General features: G+C 46.0%; 1 protein-coding gene across 7 annotated transcripts in view; it reads right to left on the reverse strand.

Moving 5' to 3' along the window:
* The window catches only part of FOXP1 (forkhead box P1), a 380,894-nt gene that overhangs the window by 82,210 nt on the left and 279,138 nt on the right, over positions 1 to 19,546 (reverse strand). The window contains exon 1 of one of the 7 annotated variants that reach the window (XM_051627375.1): positions 4,116 to 4,185. The exons of 5 other annotated variants lie outside the window; for them this stretch is intronic. The gene's annotated coding sequence lies outside the window, so the exon portion shown is untranslated. Of the gene's footprint in view, positions 1 to 67; positions 141 to 4,115; positions 4,186 to 19,546 lie in introns of those variants that run through there. One more of the 7 variants, XM_051627374.1, reaches the window with a different exon arrangement.

Raw genomic sequence — 19,546 nt, forward strand, 5'->3', positions numbered from 1 at the left:
TTAAAACTCGTTGTCAGTTTGGGGAGGAGGGGGTGTTGTCCCTCCCAAAAAAACCAGAGCATCTTACCTAATCAATGAAGGAAATCAGTCCAAAACTAGTGCACAGAACAATTACCAATTCCACTACGTGTTCAACATTCAGTCTGGGTTTTCCAACATTCATTCAACTTCAGTTTACACTACAGACCATTCCCACTAGCAAAGGAAACTGTCCTGGGAAAGTTAAAAAAAAAACAAAAAAAAAAGAAAAGAAAAAAAGGAGAAGAAAAAAAAAGATAGGCTGGGAAAGAGATATTTGCCAGTGCTGCCTCTCTCCCCATCTCTACAAAGCCACCTTAGATCTGCAGATGAGTGCATGATGTATTTTTTTCCCCTTTCCTTCTAACTGGAAAGTGAAGCTGAGCAAGTAAGCACCTTTTAAAAACAAAACAGTACAGGACATTTTAACTAACTACAGCAAAGTAGTTTCCAGTAATGCAGTTCTGCTTTCAATAAAACAAACAAACTGCTTAAAACCAGCCAAGCCTTTCACCAAACAATAACAAATTTAGCTTATGGTGTCAGGACTTTCCCACAATCTAGTTCTGCAGGTGTTGATAAAACCACCCCTGCTACCGCTTTTCCCTAGCAAAGAGGGGAGAAAACAACATCAGTGAATTATCTTGCTACCAGGAAACATTTTCATGAAGTAAATTCTGTCCTTCTAGAATAGGTTTGTCTACAGCAGCTCTAAAACAACTAAGAAATAAAGAGCAAGAAAGCACAAAAGCTTTGCAACTCCTTAAACTTTTGAATGCAAAAATCCTTCTGCCCTTACCTTTCCTTCAGCTGCCCAGGGCATGGATCACAAATACAGAAGGCAAAGCATTTTACACTGAAATAGTAATTTGTTTGGCTTCGATAGTATAAACCAACACGATTCTCAAGCAGCATCAGTGCTCGAGCACTGCCAGGTTAAAATGCTGCGTAAGAAATTGCTCTGACTTGCCCTACATCACTTTCAACGCCTAAAAAGCCCCTTCAACCTTCTCCACACAACTGTTGCAACCCTTTACTCCCTCACACACACAACTAGAATCAACTCCACTTGCACAGCCCTCAAAGCCCACTGTCCATTAGTGCCATAATCCATCTGTCACCCAGTACGACCCAGGGGCGACACGTCAGGACTCCACAGTGGTGTCTGGTAACTATTTATGCCCCAGCATAAATTTCAGCGTGGGGCCAAGAGCTGCACTCCGAAAATGTGCAGAGGGCTCATTCAGCTGCAGAAGAACATGAGGCACCCACACCTTCCTATCAGCAGCAAGATGCTCAGGAAACCAGTGCTGGGATTTCATTTCTTCCCTGTCAATCCCATTATATTTATGGCCTCTCTTTAGCTCAGCTGAGTGACTGGTCAGAGCACGTCTCAGAGCTTACCTTTTATTTTCCTTTTTCTTTTTTTTAAAGCAAAAATAACACCGCTTTAAAAAATAGGAGGGCCCAGTGGTACAGCATGGTGGAGCGTATGTCAAGACCAAAAAAACCCAACAACTGTAGCAAACAAAAAAAAAATTTCAAAGCAGCCCTTCCTATCATAAGCTTTCTGATGATTTATGGTTTACCAACTCAGCAAGGTTACGCAACACTGCATGCCTTTAGATGCATTATTTGAGTCAGTTGAGATTTAATTAAGATCACAGCCTCTAAAATCCCTGTCAAATGAAAATTCGCAGAAGACAATACACTATATATCCTCATGCAGATAGTCGCCATTCCATGCTCTGGAATAACATAAGTTAATCCTCGTTTCTATGGTGGCAGACAAAAGTTCACTAATTTTGTTTTCTTTTGACACTTGTGTTGTTTTCTGTTTTATGTCATGAGATCATTCCCTTTTGAGAAGGGGAGGGGAGCTGATATAGGGGGAGAGGAGGGAGAGCAATATGTCTGAATATGGCAGCAGATGTATTTTGACATTCTCACAGCTCTGCCGTGATGTCATCAAGTTTTCATATAATTAACCCCTGCCAGTAAGAGCATCGTTTCATGACATCTGTCCATTGGGAAGAGAAGGAAGGAGTCAGGGACAAAACATTAGAAGTGCCTCACTCTTGCTCTCACACTAAAACCAAAATCAAACAAAATTAAGGCCACAAAACAGCATTCACATCTTCCATACCAGCAACTGGCTTTTCCCAACTCACGATCTGCCCCAGCTGCCTCCTCACCTCAGCAGTGCTCGGAAGCCGCACGCCCGGCTCATCCCTAAGGCCGTCTCCTCCTGATGGTCCTGGCGTGGGGAAAAGCCCAAACAGTCCAATTCCTCTATATGCCAAATGTGAGCGCGTTAAATAAACCAGAATTTTTTACAGGGAAACTGCTAGGACTTTACCTCATTCCAGTGTATTTCTATTATCTTAGTATCTGCTTGCTTATCTCCTGGTTTAGAAATGACAGGTGCTAGCAGTCTTTTGTTTGACAGGCCACTACACAAATAACTGTCTTGCCTGAAAGGGCTAATGCACTACTAATGAACAATAAATCAACTTTGATTATAAAGTGTCAGACCAATCAGTTTGCAGTTCAGCTCTATCACAGCCTAGGCCAAGGCAGCTACTCTGGTTCAGGCAGGATTTGGGTCTCATCTCTGCAGCCTTATCAATGAGATTTTTTGGAAGTAGTCACAGGAGATCACTGGAAGCCCCCTGCTGTCACTGGAAGCCCCCTGACAGCAGATTTTCCCCTGGCTCTGAGGAGAGTGCCTGTTTTTAGAGACTTCCTGGGCTGCTACTGCAATAAACATAAAATCAACAAAAGCCGTTTCTTACCCAGCCAGAAGCACACTCTAGTGACCTACTCCTATGTAAACACAAATTTGAGCCGTGACTTTTAAAAGAGAAGAAAATGCAAATTTTAACTTAAAGATCTGTAAGATGCCTGGAAGCTTTGCACAGTAAACATCATTATGAAGGGCCCGATCCAGCAAATACTGATGTAGCAGGCAGAGTGCTGACTGCTTCAGGGAGAATTATTATAGCTATCACCATGCACAAGTCATCCCAGGATCGGGCCCGGGAGCATCAAGCATGAAAATCAGCTCTGATTCAAATGAGAAAGACTTTAACATTTCAGTTTATTTATAAAAAGACAAACTAGCCTGCGTAAGTCACTTTTTATTAGAGGTAAACTTTAGCGATTTATCGTCCTTCGCAATTCAACGCTGTTTGCTAGAGTAAATCCAACCATTCCGTTTTCATAAACAGATCTTAGTCACCCCGAATGATTCACATTTCCTGCCACCAAACTTGTTTTTATTTAAAAATATCAAATGGTAGCGCCTAAAACGCCGGCACATGCACCGAGGCGACCGCGCTGCCTTCTCGAGGGGCTTTTTCCCACCACTGGCACAAGAACAAGTCGAAACCCTCAGTGTTTTGTAAAACCAGCTGGCTTGGAAGGAGTTAATTCCAAAGAGGAAGAGTGTATATGCACTTTGCTCTAAACTTACCACCCACTTCCTAAGGGTTCCCTCCTCCCCACCACCCTCGAAAAATCCTCTCTTTCGCACCGAAACTCGGGCTCGCAGGGCTGACACTTCACTCAGCTACATTTAGATCCCGTTACATTTATTTCACTAGAGTTCGTAACACTAGTCAGCGTCAAAAACAAAGCTCACTCACTTGATTCCCCCCCCCGCCCCGGTAAACTGACTGGCGAATCCATTCAGCAATCCCTGACATTTAAACCTGACAAAGTCTTTTACCCGGCTCTGGGGACTCGCCCTCCTTCCTCTCTCTTCCCCAAAACTACAGCACTGAAGACCTGTCCGGCCGGCTACGCACAAACTGTCAGAACAAAAGGCAGGCGAGGCACAAACCACAAACCACCACTTTTAAAAACCTTCGGCGAGTTGCGAAGCGCGCACACGGTACCTCCCCTCTTCTCACTCCGCGGAACCCGCCGGCAAACTCCGACCCAGACACGAGGAGTCAAGACCGCGACGGCTGCAGCACCGTTCGGCTTTTCCAGCCTCTTTCCGCCAGTTTGGGATTGGGATCGGGCCGGGCCTGCCTCCCTCCCTCCCCTCTCCCGCAGTTCCCCCCCCCCACCCCTAACTCCGAGGCACCCACCTGGGCGGCGGCGGGCGGCGAGCAGCGCGGCGGGCCATGGAGCGGGCTGGCGGAGCGGCGCGGAGCCTCCGCGGGTGCGGGCGGAGTGGCGGGGCGCGCTGCTCGCGGGCTGCCGCCGCCGCGCGGCCCCGCCCTGCGCCGCCGCGCACACCCCGCCCCGGAACGGGGCGCCCCGCGGGCCCGGCCCCCCCCCCGGTCCTCCCTCCCCTCCCGCGGCGGGCACCGCGCTCCTCCGCGCCCTCTGACCCGCCCGCCCGCGCCTCAGCCCGGCCCCGCCGCGGAGCCCCCCTAAAAGCTTCCCCCCCAAATCAATCGAGGTTGCGGGGAGCGGTGCGGGGAGCGGTGCGGGCAGCGGGGGAGGTGTCGGCGCGTCGCTGCGGCAGCCTCGGGCACGGCGTGGGGCGAGCCCCGCACGGCGCCGAGGGGAACCCTGCCCTCCTCCCGCAGCAAGTTTCTCTTCTCCCGGCAAAAGTGGCTTTTAACTCTCCTCTCGCCTTTCCCGACTGCTCTGCCCTGAAAGCTCAGAAGTGTAGTTATCAGGAAAATAAGAATGATGAAAACAGCCACAAAAAGCCTCTCACAGGAGTTGGCACGGAGCAGACTGAAGCGCCTGGCCTGCGCCCCGGATCGCCCCTGTCCCTTGGCACAGCTGCGGGGCCGGTCCCCAGCGCAGGGTGGGATGCTCCAAACCCGCAGCCCAGCCCAGCCCCCCAGGCCCGGGGAAGCGGCACCTCCGCAGCAACACCTCGCTCGGAACAGCTTCCTCAACCTCTGGTGCAGGAGAGCTCCAAGAAACACTCTTCAGCCCCCCCGCCCCGAGACTCCAAAACACCAACACAGTCCTGTCCGTGTGCTGTCTCCAACACAGCCCCGGGAACCTATTTTCTCTTGCCCAAAAAAGCCACTACCCACATCATCTCGGACAACAATATTGCATAAAATCTCTCCCGCTATTTAAATGGTTTGGGTGGGCTCGTTTGGTTTGTGTTTTGGTTTGGTTTTTTTTTTTACATTTTCACATAGTTTCAGGAAGACAAAATTGCCGCAGACAGTTACTTCACGTGCAAGTACCTGAAAAGACAGAAGCTGCTCTGACACCCTTCCCAGGCAGAAGTACTTTATTTGCCGGAGTCGAGGGCTGTTAGACAATGGCCCCATTAGTTATGCTGCTAAAGAACCTCACAAGAAGCAAAGACAAAGGACCCAATTTACTGACAACTTGTGATCTGATGTTAAATGGGATGCGATAGGGATTGCTTTCCACCCTAAAGTGTTTTCGTGTCAGATAACAAATTTATTAATGGGATTTTTTTCAGGTCACAAAAATGTGACCCCACCCTCTTATGAATATTTAATAAGGGACTAAGGGCATCTTTTGCAAGACCCTAAATCTGCCAGAAGCAGCCTACATGAATCAGAAAGCGCCTGCCTCTTAAAGGGGCACACACGCACCCAGCAGGTCACCACAGCCAGGGGACGGGAACAGATGGTATTTGTAAGCATTGTATGTGTGCGAAGTCCAGCAAACACACACACGCACTCTCCAACATGCTGGGCGCTCAGTAATAATATAAACCGGTAATGCATGCAAGGAGCTAGTAATAATTATCGCCTGTGCTTAAGAAAATCCTTCCTGTCCAGGACTTCAAAGTAATCTCGAGGAACTCAGATTGCTTTGGGGAATATATCGCAGAATACACAGACTTAAACTTTTCACCAGTTTCTCTGGCGGATCACCTCCTCCTCCCCGCTGCATTTGCAAAGCGCATCCCCGTGGCAGCATCCCCAGCGGCGCTGCCGGCTGAGGAGCACGGGGCGGGAACAGCTGGGTGCGGGAACCCCCGCACCGACCCCGCAGCTGAGCACGGAGCGGGCCGCACACCCGGGCAGGCTCGGCAGACCAGTCATAGGATGCTCCATAGAGCCCAGTCTGGAAATCTGATCTATGTTGGCTTTCTCAGCACCAACTTCTCTGTCACACACACGACCCTCAATCCTAGCAAGTCACACCTTCAATTCTGATTTTCAAACACGGATGTATCCAGGTGCACAGCTTAACAAAAGACAAGTGTCCTCCTCCTGCCCTGATCACGAACCTTTGGACTGAGCTCTGTATCTATATATAAAAAAAAAAGGATTCTAGGAAGCCTACAATTTTGTTCAAGGCACTTCTCTTCTTCCCGGGAGCAAAGCAAAAAGCATAATGCAAGCACAGGCTGAGCTACAGGCAAAGCAAAAGCTCGGTGCTGGCTCTGGCACTGACAATTCTGCCCAGCCTCGGGCAAGTCACCGAAATGTTTTTGTTGTGTTGTTTGGGTTTTTTAATCTTTATCACATTGAGGATGCCTCCCTCTCTGAGAGCTCCGTTTGCAAAATTTCTGGCCTGGCTCTGGAGTTGCCTGCACACCCACCACTTCAAAGGCAATCAACAGCCTCAACATCTCTGTCTCCTCATCTGCAAAACGGGGATAATACTACTCATTTCAGGATCTTCTGTAGACCAGTATTTGCAAAACACTTTGAAAATGAAAGGTGCTGTCTAAGCACTGAGCGCTGGCCACAAAACCTGCAAGCCATATTTTTAAAGCATTTTATACCCTTTCATATAAAAGCTTCATACCTGCAAGCTCAGCCAACATCTGCTGTGGGCTAAAAACTTCAGTCTGTTCTCTTAGTAACAGAGATGGTAGCACTTGTTAAGTAAGGTCACGATGAAATATAAATGCATTTCTAAGCCAGCAAAATATTATAAAAGACTAAGAACCACCATAAACTCCCACTTTAATTCCACTCAATTACAGAGAGTCATCACTGACAGAGACAATCAGACAGGGATGTTCAAAACAGAGCACATAAAGTAAGAAATGAAAAATAACTGTGAATGAGACTGGCAGACTAGGTGACTATCTGGCACCGTGTGCTCACCAGGTCTGATTCATATCAAGTGGTGATACCAACACCCAGGTAAAAAGAAATAATCACTGGAGTACAGCATGGATACTAGGCTCTAAGGTCCAAGTCAGAGCAATACATTATAAATTATGACGAAGATCAATACAGCGGAATAAATTATTTTGTTATGCCATTATTTTACATGTGCACTTTATGCACAGACTTGTGCAGGTCTGTCCATGCACAAGCCATGGATTTGCCTAAGGAAAAGCCCCAGCTGCCTGCGGGGCAAGAGAGAAAGACAAAACATCCACATAGTGCAACCTCCTCTATCCAGAGTTAACCTGCCCCAAAATAGGAAATGTTATGCCTAGTCCCAATATAAGGCAATTTCTACCCAATTCATCTCCTCCTTTCCTGGGGACACTCCCCTGGGCAGGGCGAAATAGGTCCCACTTTGCTCTCTGGCTGCAGATGGTGGACAAAATCCTGGACCCTCCTCCCTGAGCACAAATTTGGGAGTAATTCAGATGAACTTTGGTGCCAGTGCTCACAGGCAGCACCACTGCAGCACGGAGGAGCTCACCCATCCGCTGAAGCCAACACCAAACCTGGCAAAGGCATCTGCCAAATTTTGCTGCTCAGCACAGGGGCCGGTTTACAAGCAAGCTGCCGTTTGCAGTTCTGAGGGAAAAAGCTGCCTCGGCTACTATTCCCACTCCTGGATCCCCAGGCCCATTTTTGTGGGGTTAAATCACATTTTCCTGTTTTGAGAATGCTTCATTTTCCCTTGTTGCTGTTTGAAAGACCTACAAAAACAATTGGGGAAAACAACTGACTAAACAGGAAACAGTGAAACTTACTACCCACAAAGTGCTGAGAAAAAGGACAAAGTAAACCTTGTTGTTGTTGTTGTTGTATTTTTTCATAATCTCAGCTAAAATATCTTCAGGCAGAAAAGTGATTTTTAGGCTGATGGTGTCTCCAGCAAAACAGAACACCAAAGCAATTAACATTTCAGTAATGCTTGTGTCCCTGTTCTCTTCTTTTTTTTGGTGTGAAACTGTCATTTTCCTTATTGCCCCTGCAAATTCTGCATGAAGAAGGCTCTTTAAATCCCCTCAGTGTTGTACAATGGTTTAAATTTTGCTTCATGGCATGCTTTAAATTACCATTCACATCTTCATTTAATGCATCATTTTATAATGCCAGTGTTACTAGTTAATTTATATATACACAGCAGGATGTGTCAACATTCAGGTGAGTTATGAATATGATTGTGCAGGAGTTATGGAAGACATTTCAGCAAAATTATGGTTCCCTCTAAACATAAAAATATTAATAATGAATCAAACATCACAGGTAAACAACCCATTTTATATAATTGCACCTCCCATGCTTCCAGATAAATAAATAAAAACAGCAACATTTTTGCTCTGCATTCATATTTCATTGATCTTAAGAAATTGCCATCTCCTTTCCTAATAAACTGTAGTCTCTTGTTTCCGCCACAAAGTAAAATTTATTAGCACACTCTTGTACCAGCAGGTCTGCATCACTCACAGCACAGTGGGCAAATTGTTCCAAGTATGTTTGGGCATTATTCGTAATTTATTTTTCTGCCCCAAAGTACACAATATATTGAAAAGTAATCACCACTAACTGTTCTCTGTTACTTTCCTTAATTATGTGAGATAGCATTTATGTCACACACAGTAGAGGAAATGCAGCAATTTCCATTAAAACTCCTTTTCTTTTCTTTTTTTTTTTGCCATGGGTTGAAAGGCAGTGTTCACACAGAGAAAGCCTTCTTAGGACAGGAAAGACTGGAGGTGGCATCTGGTAGGAGATGGCAACACCTCCACTTGAAAAGAACAACCCATGTCTACCAAAATAACCTACTGGGCATGACAACAGAGATGGCTCCAGGAGGAAAAGTAGGTGTTTTGTCATGATGTTGAAGTTGCCATGGCAAGAAAAAAACCCACAGAATGAAACATCAACAAAACACATGTCAATCAAAACCATTTTTGCCCGTTAAGTATTAACCAGTGAACTCCTGGCCACCCCAGACAGAGCATCCCCTGCTTCCTGCCCCCGTGCAGGCAGGTGGATGCTGCAGCCAGAGCAGCCCTGGTGCCCCCAGTTTTGCATTTTGAGGTGAATCTCCCCGGTCTGGGGCTGGTGTGCGCACAGCTGGTGTGAAATACAGTGTTAGATGCACTGCCCTCTCCTGGTAATTGGCTTCTGTCTCTAGGAGACTTAATACTTTGCCACATGACAAAGAACCCCCTTCTAGAAAATCATGCCTACTGCCCAGCCACTTACACACACACCTCTTCGTACACAAATGTAGACCCACAGATTTAAATAAAAATAAATAAGCTTAAATATGGGCCCCTTTCTGTAACAACACCTATTTACCAGTCCGTTTCACACAGCTCAGGAGTGCCAAACTATTTATTCTGGTTCATCTGTGAGAATAACCTGCATCACTGCTGGGCATCTCACTGCTCTCTGCTCACTCTGCTGGGAATACATCTCAGTGTATTTTCAATAAAACACCTTCTTAGCAGTAATGGGCCACTGTTCTCATTTCAATAGTCCCCAAGGTTTCATGATACAGTATATTTAGCTGGCTCATAGTTCCAAGTTTCCCTCCAACATTCAAAAGCTACTTAAAATGTTTTTAAAGAAGTCAGACACGGAAAGAGGTTTTGCTCATCTTGCCCTTAAGTGGAAAACAGTTAACTTTGTACATGCAACAAAACAACTCAAATTATCTCCTAAAGAGGTGTTTAGGCAACAGTCCTTGTGGTTACACAGGAGGGCATAGAGAAGTTGCAGAGCTGCTGATGCTACATGTGGAAGAATTTTGAAAGCAGCACTGGGATCTCTCTGCTCCTGTGAGCACAAATGGGTGGCACCATGGCCCCAGGAATCAAATATACCTCAAAAATACCCAAAAGCAGCAGCACAGTCTGATTTGCAAAGCTGGCAAACCGTGCTAAAGCCAAGAAGACTTACTGCAGGCAGGAGGATACAGAGGAGCCCTCTGAGATGGCCTCGGGTTGCCACACTGAACTTGCAAGGAATGCTCGCTGCAAGGCAGCATGGCACTATCAGGAGGAGCTGCTAAAGGTTACCATCACAGAACAAAAAGCTTTTTTGGAAGCAGGGCATGGTGAGCCCTCCTCATGGCCATCACTGTGCAACGTGCCCTGGGTGCTTCTCCTCCTCCTTGCTGCCTCTGGGTGAGGAGCATCCCCTTGGTCAGCCCGGTGGAATGGGAGGGGAAGCCGGTGGCAGCTTCAGCACAGCCATTCCCTGGCCTTTGGCCACGTCAGTCATTTTGATGGTGCACGTCTGGTTTCACATGGCCGAGAAAACAGCCAGCCATACAGGCTAAGCAAACACCCCAACTACAGCACTTGGCTCTCAGATCCCTTGGGGTCATCCGACCGGCTTGGAGTCCTTTGTGCAGCGCTAAGCAGGGCTTGCTGTGTGCTTGGGGGTTTGTCTTTGTTCTTCCACTCCAGCCCTTCACCATGCAATGCTGAGATCCATCCGTTCTTCCCAAATAAATAGGGCCTGAACTGAGCTCAAGGACAGGGTCCTCCCCTCCCACCACCCCTCCCCAGGCAAAGGAGGCTCCTGTCTGCAACCAAGGGTTATGACCCACGGATGTTTCCTATCCAATCTGGCTGCTGCTTATCCCAATCCTTTTCTCCACCCTGAGCCACAAGAAACAAAAGATGATGCTGAGAGGTCTCTGAGCCAGGAGGGGATACGGTGAGGCAGCCAGGACCCGCTTGCTTGCTGCACCCATCATGGCCAAGTGTGAACAAGCAAATAAAGGAATTTGTTTGGGACCCCTTTAAACGAAATTTGCCTTCCTATAGCAAGAGAAATCCCTCAGATGTTCCTGAAGACTTAGGGCAGGGCTGGAAAAGCACAAACTCACTGTAAACTGTATCAAGGGAGGAACACTACAAAAATCCATCTCTGCAAGTGAAACTCTTCTTTATGCTCTGGGAAGAGATGACAATTCTCCGCCCTGAAATGCAACCACTTCTGGGGTGGATGGTGGCAGCAAGTTTGCCATCCAGAGCTCTGGAGGAATTCAGGACACCTGAGGCACCAAATCCTTCACTCCAATGAAAGTGCAGGGTGATTAAGCAGAGAGAATGTAACTATCCAAACTGTAATTTGGCCAGCACAATGGATCTAACACCCCTATTCTTGGGAGGAAAAAAAAAAAAAAAGTACTGTATTTGAAGTTCAAAATCTAATTAACTATTTGAGAAAAAGAATTCTGTTTTTAAAAGAAAATTCCTAACAATATAAAAAGAATTAGTGCCAAAGTTTTTGAAGAACTGCATGAAACAGTATGAAAAACTATGATATTATAATAATAGGAATGACTGGATTTGCTCAAATGTTCCTTATACCTTATAATACAAGAATAAAATACAGTCTAAATCCTTCTATCTACATAAGTTCCCTGTACAGAAAAATCTCTCCTTTAATAGGTTTACACCTTTAACATGTATTAGTTTGGAAAAGTCCTAGGGTATAATTACACATCTTGGCTTGGCACATTAATAGCTGTTCCTTCATTTACTGATTTCTTTTACTGGTCAATTTGCTATTTTACTGCGCTGCTCTTACAAATCAGCTTCCCTGCGGCACCCTCTGGCCACAGACCCCGAGCTGGGAAGGGGAGAGGGTCAGAGCTGACCATGGGCTGTGTGCTGCTTTAGGGAGGTGGTTTTGGATACCTTGCTCTCGGTCACCAGCACATATGATGCTTCTCTGGGCTGTGGCATTTGCATCCATTTGTGCCAGTGAGCTGCAGGTCTCAGGCAGAAGGAAGCGGAGCTGTTTTCACCTCCTTGAAAATCTTTGCAGAAATATGCCCTTTGGGCCCAAAACAAGTCAAGCAGGGCTTCTTGCCACCTTGCTGGTCACATGACCCACCAGGTCACAGTGGACCATGCGTGTGGCCCCCTGAGCCATGCTTGCTGCTGCACAGGTTCCCGCCCTTGTGTGCCAACATACTGCTCCTTCCCACCACCCCCACGCTGTTTCCTCCTAGATCCTCTCTGCTGCCTTGCATCCCTCCATTCCTCCTTTGCTCCAGGCCTTCCCTGCTCACTTTGCTGCAAATTCTGCTCTCTGCTCCCCTGCAGCTCCATCCCCATTGCTCCTCCTCACCCTCACTCTCCCAGTGGCTGAACAGACCTGGAGAGATGTTCACCTGGGACAGGATGCTCACCTTGCTCCAACCACATACCTAGGAAAGGACCATCTCCCCATCAAAGAGAAAGAGACACCACTAATGACCTGCCCTACCAGTCCCTGCAGGTTCACTCTGCATCCCTCAGCCCCAGGCTCAAAGGCAAAGCTGGTGTTCCCTAAACCCCATCCAGCTTTTACAGGTTTTTTGACAGTTTAAGAGGGTTTCCTTGTGGTATAGCAGAGCCATTCATTTTAATGGCTTTTCAGCACTGCCATTATAAACCAGAACTTTTCAGGTGTTTATTACTCAGCTTTAAAAATTGGCTCTATACTCAAATTTGGCAAACAAAGTGTCAGCCTAGGAGAAAATTGTATTTTTTGCCAATTTTGTACTCTAAAAAAAAAAATGACCCCATTTTGGCCTCCATAAAAAGGCAGCTTTTGCTGCCTCTGTGACAGTGCTGAAGTACCACGTCAATACTGTAATATTGCCAGCAGAGCTGGCTGATTTAATGCCTAAAATTGCTTTGAAGGTAAAGAGTGCTACTGAACTGCTAATTATTAACTATTACTACTGATCCTGCTGCAAAACAAAGATGCAACCAGAAAACAAAGGGAATATGAAAAGTCACTGGAAAAATGAGGCAGAATCTACCTGAGAGTTTGGTGCTGAATAGGGACGACCTGGAAAACAAGAGTTAGGGGCACTGGCAGGGTAGGACACTCCAGTTGATAGAAAATGGATGAACAAACTGACACAGAAATATTATTTTTCATTTTCCAGGGTGGTATTTCAAATACAAATAAAATGCACATGATACTATGCCAAAGCTAGCAATGATGCGGGATCAAAATCATCTCCTAACCAAGCTGAACTGAGGTCAATAGGGACCTCACATTGCTCAGCTGGGGCCAAGAGAAACTTAGCCATTAACTCCAACATGCAAAAGACAAAGCCTTGAAGGTGCTGAGGACAGGAGACCTTGGCTCGACAGTCCAGTAGACACACGTCAACATAAAAAGAGGCTGGGAATCTCAAAGAGTTAAAAATATGTAAGAATCCCCCAAATCTTCAGGATCCTTTCCAATCCTATCTACATGGGAGCAGCAGCATCTGTATCACACACGGCCCACAAGCTGATCCAGGCTGATCCAAGGGGAAAAGTACATTGTGCTCTAAACCTCCCAGGGCACTCTAACTGTGTCACCTTCTTAAGGGACTGGAGTTTCAGAGAAGAAATGTGGCAGAGGGAGTATTTCTTCTTCAGGGGAAAGGGTGAGGACCAGGAGGTGAGCTTGGCCAGGGCACACTTCCATTTGGAAAGTGCTGGATCAAAGCAGCCCAGAGAGGTCATCGGGGCTGCTTTCAAACACAGCAAAAGCAGAAAACAATTTATCTTTCTGGAAACTTTCTGCTTGTCTAAGTGGCAGCTATTTAAATACAATTAACAAGCAAATGATTTTAAAATTACAATACATTTAATAAGGCAGCATCACAAACAATTTGCATCTCATTAAAGTGTTTGAAGCTGCAGAATCAGCCTCCCAAATGGGCTGCACATCAAGTGGGAAACCCAGACACAGTCAACAGTTTCTGCACTGTTCTCTGAGAGTGGACACATGCCAGGAGGATGGCAGAGTGTGGGGCTTGGGGGTCCAGCCAAGCCCCTGACAGGGTCAGTCCCATGGGGAGTTTTGGCAAAGGCTCCCAGCACAAGGAAGGATGCCACGAGCCAAAGCCTTGCTGGAAGTGGGTGTAAAATGAGGAAGGAAGGAAAAGGGTGTGCGTTGTGTGTGTGCATGTGGGATGGGCACTTTTTAATATACATTCACGAACAAAGAGTTTAAAGAGATTTCAAGCTATTTACTCAGCCATCTATATAATTAAAAGTTTATAGATTACACCAACACAAATGCTCCAAGATTGCTGCTGGGCTGGGACACACATTAATTCCCAGGAGCCTCCTGCAGAACAATCCCATACTGACATGTACAGCAGGAAAAGCCTCAAACAAGTAACAGTTTTAAAAGCTTCCAACTCACTTTCAACTGTGATTTACCGTGCTGGCTCCATGTAACCTGGAGGTTGCAGGAGCACTTCTCAGATCACACACCACTCCCCCACGTGCCTTTGGCTTCCTTCAGAAAGCCACGCTGCTACATCGTGACCCAGGGATCACATTCTAGGATGCAGGCTTTGCTAGGAACGGGTTTATATGGGTACCCCTGTGGGTAAAGCTGCTGGGTTTTTTTACCAGGGTAGCTCTTGCCATATAAGACCCTTCTGTTGTAGCCCATGGAGGGGAGGGATCTGGCAGGAGGCTGGTGGGAAGCCACTGCCAGTGGGAGGGTGGGAATATACACAGTAGCTCTACAGGTGATTTATTAACGAATTTCTAGATGAATGAGGAACACAGCTAAACATCCTTTATTTAAATTATCAGAAGGCTTGAAGGCAAGGACATCCATGAGAGAGGACATCCCTGAGTAACTCACTTTTCACAATCAGCCTCAAGTGCTGGCACTGTCTGCTAACAACAGCGACTTACGCAGCAACCACACCTTTAATCCAAAAGCTTGCTCCAAAGTACTTCATGAACCTAAAAGGCACAAACAATACTTTCCCTAAAGTTCAGCACAAGTTCTGATACAACCTTTTGCTTTCTGTGCCTAAAACTCCACAGGCTCTGGAGCTGCATGTGACAGTTGTTTAATGCTGCACAGCACAGTTATATACAACACTGGAAGGAGAGAGCGAGAAAATAGTTTACAATTGAATCTGCAGAGGAAATTTGGGTAAGTTGAATGTAATTATCCATTTGGAAGCTGGCCAAGGGCTGGGACTGCTCAAAACCAAGAGGGAAGCTGTAAGAAGCGACCAGTTTTGCTCGTCCTCTGAAAGGCAGCACCTCAAACCTCCCCGTGGGCTCTGGATGGGCCTCCTCGGTGGGGAGTGCAGGGCTAAGCCTGTCACCCATGCTGAGCCCATCAAGGAGGGTCTGCTGGGATCCAAGGGTCCCATCCTGCTTCTCTGAGACCTGTCAGTGGTGACTGGGGCCAGAGGCACTTGTGCTCCACAACACTCCTACAAGGAGGGGTAGCTTGTGCCCAGGAAGCCCGGCAAAAAAAACAAAGCAATGGAAAAAGTGACTAATAATAAATAAAACACATGAGTAGAAGCAAACCAGTCGGTGTCTTGCCAAGCAACGTGCATGCACCCAGCTGCTCTGGGTGCGGCACACTGGAGAAGCCCTGGAGCTCTCCGGGTGGTTCCCAGGTCTCTCCATCCCCGGTGCCGTCACCACCAGCGTGTGTCACCCCAAAGCTTCCTGCCCAGAGATGCCACTGACTATCGACACAGGCCTCGTGCATTTCTTTTTCAGACCTGTGGTTTTGTAGTTTGTCAAAAACAGGATACTCTTTAAATTTAAAATGTTGCAATTTAAACAAAGACAAAATAGTTATTGCTGTTTTAGCAACCAGACAGCAGGCTCTCCTCAGGTGCACACTGCTTTTTGTTTTTAAAAGGCCTATGTCCAGGTTTGCCAGCACGCTATCTCTGCAGACCTGGATGCGAAGACAAGTGCCTAAGCAAAACAACAATCACTTTCTATGAATTACTGAACATGTGTAATTCATTTATCTGTAATATTGTGCTAAACTCAGCTCCAATTAAACAAACGAAAACACCTGCTTAGCACACATAGATCTTTCCATACCTCAGGGGAAGACACATCAGTGTGCTCTGTAGTACAATCTGGCTCAGAAGCCTACACTAACAACGCAAAGCTGGGATTTTTTTTTTTCTTTTTTCAAATGCACATAGACAAGGAGACAAAAAAACCACAGACAGTGAGATTTTGGGGGAGGAACATTTGTTTTCAATATTTCTATCTTCAGCACATGCAGTTCTGTGATTTTTAACCATTCATCTGGGCCTTCTCAAGGGCACTTGGACATGAGGGCATGCATCACTCCAGGGAAAAAGGTGGGATAAGGAAAACTTTAAACCACATGTACCTGGCCCCAGACCTCAGGACAGTGTAAGCTATCAGAGTCCTCATGCTAACACATCTGTTGAGCCACGGCAGAAGACATTTCCTTCTCTTTTTCTGCTTATGAACCACAGGGACCCACCAGCACTGCAGGACGTCCCTGCTGTCCGCCCACATTACCAGATCAATACCATACAAACCAGGGTCACTCCAATCTGCTGACCACGGGGGCTGAGACCACTCTAGGAACTCCAAATGACCAGGCACCAGCAAACAAGACACAGTCTCACCTCACACACGTTTTGAACAAACAAGTGGGTATCCCTTTAGGGGTCCTGCCCGGGGAGCCCTGATTTGCTGGGTGCAGCAGCTGCCACCAGGAGAGCCCGCAGCCTGCCAGACCCCCTCCACTTAACTCATTTCCTATTCTTTACTCAACTGCCTGCAGACAATAAGCTGTCAATCAGATCCCCACAAGAACATTTACAATTATCTTCCCTCTCCCACACCTCAGCACGGCCGGGTAGGAATAGCTGCACCCTGAACACATGAGCCATTTGCAACTCTTCTATTGCCATTACTGCCCTGACTTGAGGGGCGTGGTGGGAAATGGAATTTCCTTGTGTTTCCAAATAAAAGCACTTTGGTAGCAAAGTACAGAAGCAAAAAAACGGGCCTCCTAGAGCTGAGGCAAAAGCAACCAGAAATGGAAAAACTGCCCCAGTAATTATTTTAGTCTCCTCTGCAAGGCTGTTTGCTGCTTTTTCTATTTTTTTTTTTTAATTCCAGTGTTGGGATTTTTTTTTTCCCAGTAAAATCAAAGTTACAAACTGAAATTGATTTTTTAATATATATTTTTGGTTTATTTTTCTTTCCTTTTTATTTTTTTTAAAGACAGGGTGGTCCCCTCTGCTCACTCCTGCAGAATTAGCAACAAAACAACACCACAATTTTGCAGCTGGCCCTGTTGCTCTGATGTGTCCACTGCAGGGCTCTCCCAGAAGAAATGGGTTTGTTTTTCTTCTGGGTAGACACAGCTGAGTGAAGGACTCAAAATGAGCACCCTTTCCAAGCAGCAAACCCAAGTAAAAAAAATAACAGCAATGGAAGTCATAAACATACCTTCCTGTGTAGTGCCAGTTGTGGACAACATGATTAAAAACCATCTTAACTATGTTCTGCATTATATTAATGCTCCTACTCCAGTACTTTGGGGGCACTTTCCAAACAATGCAGTCTGTCAGCCTGGCCACGATGGGCCTTTAGGCTCATCTCTAATAGCACCAAAATCACTGACATTGCTAAATTTGGGTGAAATCAGTGCAGTCCTTGTTCACTATGCTGTGACTTTACTGGTTCAGCTGTCTGCTCAAGGGTCAGCATGGTTAACAGTGAGGAGCCATTCACCTCCCTGGTCATTGATTTGGGCTGCATCTTCGATGGCTGTCAAACAGAAGGGTAACTATTGCCGTTATGGCTCTTCCCCTCTTGTTCTTAATTCTTGTGCAGAATATTTCTACAACCTTTTCTGATTAAAAATAACCTACCTGATATTTCCCCCTCTCCTTTAAAATGTTTATCCTGCTCTGAATCTGCAAGGTGTAATATCATCAAGGAAGGTCAGGTTTCAGGAAAGCTAATGGCTCTGCTGTGCACTCCCACCACTTTGAAAAGACAAACAATAGTCCCTCAAGTGTTGCTGCCAGTGGCACAGCAGCGATTCACAATGGAGGGTTAGAAATCTGAAATTAAAATAAACTGCTTAAAGCCTGCAGATATGGAGAGAGATGCAGGAGACCAAATAAAACGGGACAATCTCTTAACCCAATCAACAAAGTGCTCATTGTTCCAGACAAGTAACGCAGCAATAAATATTGAGCAAAGGAAGTTAACCTGTATCCACAGCCTTTGAATAAACACAAAAGTTAAAAGTAAAATCAATGCAAGGCCTTTGGCTCTTGCCAACTTGTGCTTTACTCCTTGCTTAGCCTTGTTTTTGCTTTTGGGGATTTTCTTTGCCTTCTCTCTTGCTATTCATACTTTCCTGTATAAACTCCTTATCACACAGCAAAAGGACAAACAGAAGGAACTGCCAGCACACAATCAAATTACATGAACAACGATTCAGTTGGGTTCTGTAAATCCACCTGGGTGCAGATAATTTGCAGGAAAAATGCCAGGCATGACACTGACCCACATCCCCATGGAGCTGGGGCAGCCTGTGTCTCCTTCCCACAGCCTCTCTCCCCATGGGCCACCAGAAACAGCCCTGCAGACCTCTTCAACCACTAAATAAAATTTCATGTTTACTCTTAGGATGGCACAGACAGTAGTTGGCATCTTTGGAAGATACAGGCACACTCATCTCTACTACGAAAGTTTGTGCATTCAGCTCTTGATCTGAGAATAAATAAATGCCTTGGTTAGTTCTTGTTTTCCTGAAGTGGTTTATCCATGCCTGTGCCAACACCTCAGCCAGTAATGCAGGCTTTCACAGCAAGTATTAATTCTGACTTCACTTTAAAAATCACATTTTCTTCATTTGAGTATTATTATACTTCATAGAACCAGGCGTGAGCATCATGCAAAAAGCATTCTGGTCCACGGTTGTGAATACAGCTGTGTAGGCAGAGGAATATTTGTTTTCCAAGTAATTTGTGCACATTCACAAAATTACAGTTGTCTGCAGTTCTCCTGAAATATCTGCCCTGCTGTTTACTAGTCATAAAATATAATCTGCTTTTGAAGGGTTCCAACTGGTAAATTTGGAAAAAAATATATATATGTGCATTTATTTTTTTAACACTCAGACTGGCTGCTCCCCATTACACACTGGCTGTTAAGCCTGTACATCATCAACACTAATTTGAGGAGCCACTTCCCCGAGAGAATAGTGGACAGATCTTTGTGAGACTCAGTTGGGCCTCCCAAATACACTTTACAGATTGCTCACTGAGTGGCATCTCACTCTTATCCAAGAGTAACTATCTCATGAAGAACAACCTATGAAATGGTGACGCGGGTTATAACCCAACATTGGGCAAACAGGCTGCCACCTTGGCCCAGATACGGTGCACACTGGGATGGAGCTGGGAGGTTCATCAATTAATTACACAATCAATGACAAAAATGACAGATCATCCACAAACAGGTCTTTATGCATCTATTCTTGCAAGCAAAACCAACAAGATTAGAATTCCTTTATTTGCAATGTGGCTATGAACCAATCGGCTAGGCAGGCAGTTAGCATCTCCCAGCAGGTTTGCTTCAGATGTTTATCCAAGCTACTAAGAGTCAGCCAAA

Source organism: Apus apus, chromosome 9 (assembly GCF_020740795.1).
Source record: "Apus apus isolate bApuApu2 chromosome 9, bApuApu2.pri.cur, whole genome shotgun sequence".
NCBI lineage: Eukaryota > Metazoa > Chordata > Aves > Apodiformes > Apodidae > Apus > Apus apus.